At 53.1% G+C, this 9,881-nt stretch overlaps 1 long non-coding RNA gene across 1 annotated transcript in view; it reads left to right on the top strand.

The window, feature by feature from the left end:
• LOC103582679 overlaps nucleotides 1–214 on the top strand; it is a 1,723-nt gene extending 1,509 nt beyond the window's left edge. The window contains exon 3 of the long non-coding RNA XR_549778.1: nucleotides 83–214. This is a non-coding gene — a long non-coding RNA (uncharacterized LOC103582679). The remainder of the gene's footprint in view (nucleotides 1–82) is intronic.
• The last annotated feature ends 9,667 nt before the right edge of the window (nucleotides 215–9,881 follow it).

The raw sequence follows: 9,881 nt of genomic DNA on the forward strand, positions 1-9,881 counted from the left end.
GTCGTTCGGCTACAAAGGCGCTCCGCGGCGGGCCGGGCGCCTAAGGAGCGGCCCTTGCGAGCACAGCCCCTGCCGCGCGCAGCCGCCAGCACCTGTGTCCGGAGTCGGGTCCGCCCGTCCTCGCCGCGCGCGCCCCGGCCAGTCCAGCCTCACCATGCCGGTCAAAGGAGGCACGAAGTGGATCAAGTACCTGCTCTTCGGATTTAACTTCATCTTCTGGGTGAGTGCGCGCGACTGGCCGCGCTCCTCCTGGGACCACCTGTTCCCGGCTCCGGACCCTGGCGCGGCGGGGGCGCCGGCAGCTGGCACTGCCCGCACCGGGCAGACTCCGGGCGGGAGGAGAAACGCGCTGCCGCTGCCAGCTGGCTTCTCGGCCGGGCCGGAGCCTGGGGGGACGGGCACGTCCTTGGGGGCTCATCCGGAGCCGAGCGGGCGGCGGAAGCGGGGCGCCCAGTGGGCTCCCTCTCCCAGGATTTCTCCCATCCGAGCTCCTCCGAGTGCCGGAGGGGAAGGCCCTCGCCAAGAAGGACCGTGGCGGGCAGGGCAGTTAGTGACCAGGGCGGGGTCTCCCCAGTGGCAGGGGCGCGACGAGGGGAGGACGCGGCCCTCGGAAGGCCTCGGTGGGCAGGGAGACCTCCGCGGGGAGCTGTTCGCTCTTTGCCACCGGAGGGGAAGGGGCGCGCTGGCCGGGGGCGCCGGGATTCGGTCCCGGAGTGGCAGTCGGGGACCCCACCCTCGAGAGGGAACCTCGCAGGGCCCCCAGTCTCTCAGACTTTGATTCTGAGCCGCCCGCGTGAGAAAGAGCTCTCTGAAGCCACCTGAAAGACTAGCTTGGCTTGATTTTTTTTTCAAGGGCGATAAGTATCTTAACTGGAGAGAACTCTGGGAGAGTTCGGGAGAGGAGACGCAGATGCCTGTCGGCCCTCCAGTGGGATGAGGCCTGCGTTTCTCAGGAGGGGCCCCTCCCGGCCAGCCCACCCAACAGGCAAGGCGGGGCCACACAGAGTGGACATGGAGAGGACACCAGGGCAGGGAGATCCAGGGACACCCACTGCTGGCCACACCCGGCCCCTCTGCAAACGGGAAGCCTGACAGAGGCAACAGACTCCTTCCTTTGGAGTGTTAAGGAACCACCCAGGGACAGAAGCAGGAAATAGGGGACTTTTTTGTCCTGGGTCTGAAGGCCACATCCCCTGCATACAGATGGACAGTATTTGCCCCTCTTCAGGCAGCAAGGGGTTTGGAAAGGCAGTTCCTGTGCCACTCTCACAGGGAGATGGCAGTAGAGACAGGTGCGTGCTGCCAGAGGCTAATAACAAGAAATGCACTTATTGCCCTGGAGCTGGTGACTGGGGCTCCCCCGAACCTCGAGGCAAGTCTTCTGACAGTTACTCGCCTCCCCAGAGCTGAAGGGTTGGTGGAACAGTTCTCCAACCTGCAGAGACTGACCTGCCCTTGCCGGAGTCACCACGCCTAGTACACACCCTGGTGAGGACAGCACATAGATGGGACCTGCTTTATGCACAACCTGCCTGCAGTGGGGGCACCCCCTCCTCCTGGTGTTCCAGCTCCAGCAGCCAGCCAGCTACCAAGCTTGGCTTCCTCCTCCCACCAACCCCTGGCACCAGAAAAGAATGTCAGAAGGCAGGCTGGCCCCACCCTGCCGCACCCCACCCTTGTCCTTTGGGGAATTTTCCTCTCTCCTCCCTAGCACAGTCTCTTCCCTGGCAGTCTGTTGGTTAGTGCTCAGCTGTCTGCCTATGCTGCATCAAGGTTTGGGGCTCGGGGGACCACAGACTGCCACAGTGTGTGCCTCCATACTCCCATCTGCTCCACTGCATACGGGGAGGCTGATGGGAGACTCCCAGGCCACCGATGTCTACTCAGCCTCCTGGCCTGCAGTCTGTCAATACTGCCTCTAGCCTGTCACCCCACTCAGACTCAGAGCTCCCCTGCCCAGACTAGGTGCTGCTGGCTAGCTGCATGGTTGAAAGAGAAGTGACTCACTCTGGAAATGTTTAACGTTGGGAATAACTTTAGAGATCATGCAGTCCAGCCCTTTATTCACAGTGTGGAAGCAGAGAACCAGAGAGGGGGGGTGATTTGCCCAGGATCGTAGATACAGGGCAAGTACCCCGGGTCCCTTACTTTCGTTCCGCCCTCTCTGTCTTCATCACGGGAAGGGAGGTGAGCAGTAGCTACATTTTTCTGAACTATTTATTGTTCAGTTGTCCCTATAGAGATGGGGCTCTCATCCCCTAGGAGATGACAGAATAAAGGAATATTGTGATCCACTCGTGCAGTGTTTTACAGTCCACAAAGTCCTTTCTTTTCCATGTCCCATGATATAAGGCCAAGCAGGAAGCATTATCCCCATTTTACTGATAATCAGGAATCTAGTCCCCAGAGAGGAACTTATCCAGGGTCATGTGGCAGGACACTATCAGAAGTATATTACCTTCTCCAGCTAGGTTTGGCTGCTGAGTAGGAGAGGAACAATGGGTGGGATAAAGCTACCAAAAAGTATCTTTTTTTTTTGTCAATCCCTTTCTTCCCCCAAGAAATACCTTTTAAGGGAAGCTATGATCTAAGGAAACTGCTTCGATTACTGTGATGTTGCCATTTCACTTTCTTAAGACGAAGAATTTACGAATTTGGCATTTGGAACCCAATGGCCTTGAAAAGCAGGAGATGTGAGGCCAGGATTAAAAGGATGCTGAGAGGGGATATCTGCTAAGGATCCAGAGAGAAGCCAGCCTCAGTGGCAGTGAGACAATTGTGGGGGGCCTGGAGGGGCTGTGCCTCTTCCCCATCTCCCCTCATCCCTGTGGGACACTTGCGACAGCTGGGCTTGCACATTCTGCCCTCCCCGAGTCGGGCATCTGATGCCCACAGCCAAACCAGCAATCAGTCTGTTCTCCCTACGCCTGAAACCAAACCACCCGCTCTATTGCGGTTGTTTCTGCATTTCCTTCCGACCTCCCTGCCCACCCACCCACCCCCCAAAAAAGATGTTGAGAGGGACAACATCTCACTGATGTCAGAGTGGAAGTAGACAGTGCAAGTATTTCAGGCTGTAAAGTGGGGAACCATGGCTACGATCCAGCAAGGAATGTCTTTCCTATTCTTTGTTGTTGTTGGCCGCTGGCTGGTACAGAGGATACACCCTTGACCTTGGTGTTACAACACTGACTCAGTCTAACCAACTGAGCTAACTGGGCCAGCCCCTCTGTCTTTCCTATTCTGTCCCCAAAATGCTGAGCCTGCTTATAGAGGGCTTTCTGCCCTCTTCATGGTCAGACAAGGCAAAGAGCTCCTTAGGGCAGAAGAGAGAGAACCCAGTCCCTACCCCCACCTCATTCTTCTGACCAGACAAGGCAAAGAGCTCCTTAGGGCAGAAGAGAGAGAACCCAGTCCCTACCCCCACCTCACTCTGCCCCTTTTTCTCACTGTCTTTCACCCCATACCCTCCCTCATTGACGGAAATAGCAGAGGGTTTCTCTTTCCCAAGAAATGGTGTCACCTGACCTAACGGAGGCTGCTTGGAAACATGGAGACACCTGGACTAGGAGGAGTTCACAGACCTGGGTATGAAGCCAGCTCTGTCCCCAGCTCACTTTGAAACCTCAGGCAGGTCACTTGGGTGCTCCAGATCTCAGTTTCCTCATCTGTAAAACCCATGGGTTTGGAGCAAATGGTCTCAATAGGTACCTTCAAGCTCAGTCTACAAAACCAACCCCACGCCACTACCTACAGCAATAGGCCTCCCACACAACCCAAACTAGAGGTCAGGAAATATGTGGTGGACGCCAAGGCTGGTCCTCAGAGTTTGGCTTCTCTTGACCTTTACCTCTGGAGCAGGAATATGGTTCCTGTGTGTCTTTCCTGTAACCTCACAGTTCCCTCTATTCACCCTGGGTGGAGTCTCTCTGTTTGGAGGTTCATTGTTTTCATTGACCAGCTAGTGGTCAAAGCACCGGCCCTAGATTCAATGTCCCCATCACCAGGTGGAGCTGGTGATCACCCCTGGGGTTGCAGTGAGGGTTAAATGAGAGGATGAATTGCGGCACTAGATACAGTCAACCTCCAGGTCAGCTATTGTTACTCACCAATGGAAAGTAAGTTGAGGCTGTGGGGAGGGTGGGAGTGGTTCCCTAGGGAGTGTGGAGGTTGAGACTGCAGAGGCAGTGGCCGGGAGCGCACTCCCAGTCCGCATACATGCCTCCCTGCGCTTCCACCTCCCGTCTCCGTGCCAACCTCCTTCTGTGCACCAAACACTGACTCCATTTCATGCGTTGCTCCGTTTGCCTGTGGGAGGCAGAGAAACCCTCAGATGGCAGACTCTGGGTCTGGGCTTGCTGCTTCCCCAGAAGCTGTTTGACTTGGATGCTGGGGCTGAGTAAGTAGCCGGGCTGTTGCATGGAGTGGCCGTCCCCCTCTGGCACCCACAGCCTGAGCTGGGGGCGAGGCTGGCTGTGTTGTGCTGAAGCTAGCGGGTTTGGGGAGAGGTGAGTTGAGGCAGATGTCTGCACTGCTAAGGAAAATAGGACTTCTCCCCTGCCCAGAATCTTTATGGTTTCTCCCCGACCCCTGCAATGCTTGCCAATGGCAAAGATCTGGACTCCTGCTCTTTGGGTGGTGGTGAGGGGGATTCCTTTACACCACACACTCACACGCATGCAGCCACACACACTCACCCCTCTACCCCTTTCTGTTCAAAGTGGCCAACAGCACCCCAACCTCCTTCTGTGCACCAAACACTGACTCCATTTCATGCATTGCTCCGTTTGCCTGTGGGAGGCAGAGAAACCCTCAGATGGCAGACTCTGGGTCTGGGCTTGCTGCTTCCCCAGAAGCTGTTTGACTTGGATGCCGGGGCTGAGTAAGTAGCCGGGCTGTTGCATGGAGTGGCCGTCCCCCTCTGGCACCCACAGCCTGAGCTGGGGGCGAGGCTGGCTGTGTTGTGCTGAAGCTAGCGGGTTTGGGGAGAGGTGAGTTGAGGCAGATGTCTGCACTGCTAAGGAAAATAGGACTTCTCCCCTGCCCAGAATCTTTATGGTTTCTCCCCGACCCCTGCAATGCTTGCCAATGGCAAAGATCTGGACTCCTGCTCTTTGGGTGGTGGTGAGGGGGATTCCTTTACACCACACACTCACACGCATGCAGCCACACACACTCTAGATTTTTTTTCAACTTTTAAATTTTCAGTTGTACACACTTGTGGGGTACAGTGTGTTGTTTCATAAATGCATGTATTGTGCAATGATTCACTGGGGTAGATAGCATATCCATCACCTAAACATGTATCTTTTCTTTGTGGTGATTAAGGTCCACCTAGAACACCAGAATTTATTCTTTCTATCTACCTGTAATTTTGTATCCATTAATTCACCTCTTCCGCACCCCCTTCCTTTCCAAGCTTCCAGTAACCATTATCTAGGCTAGTAGATTTTAACCTTTTAGGAAATCCTATGAAATCAATAGAACTTGCCTCCAGAAAAATGTTATGCCTGGGTTTTTTTTTGCTTTTTTCCTGGAACCCTATGGACTTCAGGTCATGAGCGCCCTACATTGGTTTTTCTCCCTCGTTTCCAGGCAACCCCTGCTCTGTCCTGAATCCCATGTTTCTGCCATGAGAAGCAGGTTGCCTCACCGCTCCCCAGGGGCTGCATGGGGGGGAAGGGGAGGACTTTGTGAAAGGCATTAGAAACCCTAAGTACCTATGATGAAGTGCAGCCCATGCTGGAGAGCTGGCCCCTCACCCACCTGCACTCTGACCATCAGCTTAGTCATTGCCCAAGGAGTGGCTTTGACTCTCCATTAATTTAATGAGTGTTTATATTTCTAGTCCACACAAAGAATCCAACTTTATGAGCTTCCAGCCAAGTTCTGCCTCTTGAGTTAGGTTTTCCCATAACTTGGGTGATTTGGTTTTGTTCAGGACGAGCAGAGTTCTGTCTTTCTCTTCTCCTTTCCACCAAATGGAGACTGGAAGGCTCTGCCCAACCTTCTCTGGGCTTGCATGCGGACTTCGGGAAAGAAGAAATGTCTCATGGGGATCGATGGGAATTTGGACTCCTGAGATGATAAGCAGCCTGGTTAAGTAACAGAGAAAGACGAAACAGTCTGACTTGGACAAGGGTCCAGATGTATTTGATTCCAGAGAAGGTCCCTGGGTATGGAGGGTATGGAGACTATTGACCTGGAGAGAAATCAGAAACCTGGATCTTAAGGGTCCTTCCTGATCAATCCACTTGCCAAGCGTTGTGCAGGGGAGCAGAAATGGTGGCTCTTGCTGGTTGTTAGGAAAGTAACTCTTGAAAAGCTTGGTTCCAGGGGACACCTCAGACCTGGGCAGGCCGGTGTCAGATGACTCCTACCAAGTCTCAGCTGCAGGAGGCAGTCCCTTGCTTACACTCCCGGTCTGAGATGCGTGTTAATCGGTTCCAGGGGACACCTCAGACCTGGGCAGGCCGGTGTCAGATGACTCCTGCCAAGTCTCAGCTGCAGGAGGCAGTCCCTTGCTTACACTCCCGGTCTGAGATGCGTGTTAATGTCCAAATGCAGAAACAACGCAATGCACGGACCACAGGAGAAAATCCTTGACTGGGGTTAAAAATACCATCAAGTAAATCGGACAGTTTCATTAAATTCAAAACAGATATCTGCAGCATTTTAGTTTTAATTTCTTTTAAACCTACATTGATTGAGTCTACGGCATGATAAATGATATTGATTTATTAAAACTGCGCATGAAAAGATCAACGAAATCATTGTGAACTCATCCTTGCTCTTCAAGTCAAGAGAAGTTTGGTATTTGAATCAAATCACCTCTTTTCTTCTAGGTGAGCAACCGCAGTGTGCCAGTTTGCACACACACCTCAGATCCACGCCCCAGCTCCAATGGGGATTTGCGGGGTGGGGGGGCATCCACCCCTTCATCAGGGCCCCACTCCTAGAGAGGAATGTGCACCCCAGAGACTGGAGGCCCTTCCCACTAGGACGGATTCCCCCTGCTCTCCCAGGTGCAATGCAAACCCTTTCTTTCTTGTGATGTGGGGCCATGGATTTAAGTCTATCCTATTACACTCAAATGTTTTAAGGCTTCCTTTCTACAAGTCTGGGAAAATCTTTCCATACTCTCCTTTCCTCCACTTTAATCACGATTGTACCCCAGACTCCCTCTGTAGACAACCATTCACAGACCCAGAAAATTCATTTCAAATAGAAATTAGATTCTCTTCCGGGGCTGGAGAGGAACCCTCAGTCCTCTGTCATGGCAGGCTGGGATCCATGAAGAGCTCGTGCCCAGGGCTGTAGCATGGAAGCCTGTGGTTCATCTTGTTCCCTTCACCTTCGCCAGCAGGGTGGTGCTGTGGGGGAAGGGCGGAGACTCTGGATCCCACTTCGGGGCCATTCCTATAGGGGACAATGGCCATTTAATGGCCATGGTCCTGTCTGTGGATGCAGTGGCCCATGGGCAGCTGCAGCAGTAGTGAAGCCAGGATGAGAAGAAAACATGCCAAGTTGCTCTGGAGAATCTGTTTGTTAGGGCACTGCTTGTGTCCACTCTGGCTTTCTGGCCAGTGGAATAAGGGTGTGGATGGCACTCTCAGGCCAGAGGCCAGTGAGAGGAGGCACCAGCTCTTTCTTCAGACTCTGTCCACCTAAAAGGAAGGCAGGGATCATGGCAGACGGACAGAGCAGCCGACAGGTTAGACACAGGTGTGTGGGAACCTTAGCCGTTGCCCCCCTTGCTGGCTTGGGGTTCAGAATGTCCCAGGATGGGAGAGGAAGGCCGTGAAGCTGAGCGGTGCTAGAAGCACCATTTGCCAACACTGTGCATCCGCACACCACATGGCATTGCTAGAAAGCTGTAAAAGAAGGGCATCCCCCACTGTTCAGGGCCACGCAAGCACGTGGTAGCGGTTCCTCAGATGGAATGAGAGTAGCTGGTCCATGTGGCTAGAGTGTGTAAGCAAGAGTGTGCGTGTGTAATCGCCAGACATCTTAGTGAGGCATACACAATGGAAAACAAATGTGCGGTGTCCTGGAATTCAAAGCAAAACATCCCCAAAACAATCCCCCACATCAGATGATTTTGGTTAAGATCAGAATGCCTGCTTTCAGCAGAAAAGGGATTTATGGGCTGGCCGGTGTATGCCGTGCGTCTGGCAAGCAGGCAGTGGAAACTCGGAATGAGATTTCTTGTTTAGAAAGAGGTTACCTTGGGCGAGGCCCTTCCTCCCAGTCACCCCAGTCACCTACACCAGCACGCCTTGTTAGCCAAAGATCTCCTCTCTAAAGCAGAGTAAGGGCTCTGGTTTTCAAATGATGCTGACTTTTTCCTTGGAAGGGAGGATTTCTCAACTCTTGAATTTGTTCCAAGCTAGTAGCTGCCTAATTGCCTAAAAGCATGCTGGTAAAAAAAGCTTATGTGGCCCTTCGTCCTCTGCCACACCCTGGAGAGAGAACCAAGCTGTCTCCCTTCTACCAGGGATGAGACAGGCAGTCTAGTAACTGATCTGTGCCTGGTATGTGCTGTGCATGGGACAGAGGGAGAGAGCCAACAGCCAAGTCACTCCTTCCTGCTGTGTGACCATGGGCAAGTCACTTTACTTCTCTGAGCCTGTTTTGTTCCCTCAGCTCTAACTGGGATGATCCTAACTACTTCACAGAGTATAAGGCAGCCCAGCCCCCTAAAAATCAAAAGGGGCAGCAGGACCTTACAGTATAACTCTGGTCTCCCAATAATCCTTTTCTTCCTGGGACCTCTCGTGCATTGTGTTACTGTTACTCTCGCAGGGAACGTTCCCCTATAAGGTAGGGCCCTGCACCAGCCTGAGGCCAGGCACAAACATTTAAATGCAATTGCCCAAGAGAGCCAGGCACAGCAAGATGATGGCACCCACAGGCTGTAGCCATCTTGTGCTACCTTCACCCTCCTTCCAGGACCCATGTTCCCCTATAAGGTAGGGCCCTGCACCAGCCTGAGGCCAGGCACAAACATTTAAATGCAATTGCCCAAGAGAGCCAGGCACAGCTAGATGATGGCACCCACAGGCTGTAGCCATCTTGTGCTACCTTCACCCTCCTTCCAGGACCCAAGTGCACTAGAATCCTCAGGAAGGGAGGCCAACGGATCAGTTCGGTGGGCAGGCTAAGCATTTGCTGAGGACAGCAACAATGCAGATAAGCCCAAGGAATCAGGAGAAGTAAGCACTTTTTTGAATTTTTTTATATTTATTTTATAATTTTGATTTTTTTTTTCCTGTTGAATTGTATGGGTGGTGGGGTTCTCAGAGTTTAAGGCACTAAATGGCCACAAGAGGCAGAAGTCTGCGCCCCCAGAGACCTGGCTGCTTCTCCTGGGTGGTAGAGTTTCTTTGTTGCTGTGGACCCCCCAGCCTGCCGAGGTGGCCATTAATGACCCAGGGGAATTGTTGGGGACAGGGAGTGGGGGAGGGGGAGGGAGGGGGCTTATCAGAAATGCAGATTTCTGTGGGGATGGAGCAAATTAGTGACTCTCCCTAAGCCTCACTTAGCTTATCTGCATAGTGAAGGTAACTGATGAAGGTACTAATTCAACCAGCCTCTCAGGGTTGCTGCAGGAATAATGGGATCTTTCACCTAAGCTGTTATCAAGGGCCTGCCTTGTAGTAAGAGCACATGTGTTAGCTTCTCCAGCTCGTGTACTGTAGTTACGGTTGCCACCACCTCTCTGAGAGGATAAAACGCACTCAGTTTCCCCCACTGTGTCTCATAATATGTCTCTGGCAGCATGTGTGTGGAGATTTCTCCCCAGCAGCAGGCAAGCCAGCAGTTCTGCAGCGGACACCAGCGGGGTGCTCTCCATCCAGTTCAACTCCAACATTATCTAC

Source organism: Galeopterus variegatus, unplaced genomic scaffold (genome assembly GCF_000696425.1).
Source record: "Galeopterus variegatus unplaced genomic scaffold, G_variegatus-3.0.2 Scaffold17302, whole genome shotgun sequence".
Classification (NCBI taxonomy): Eukaryota; Metazoa; Chordata; class Mammalia; order Dermoptera; family Cynocephalidae; genus Galeopterus; species Galeopterus variegatus.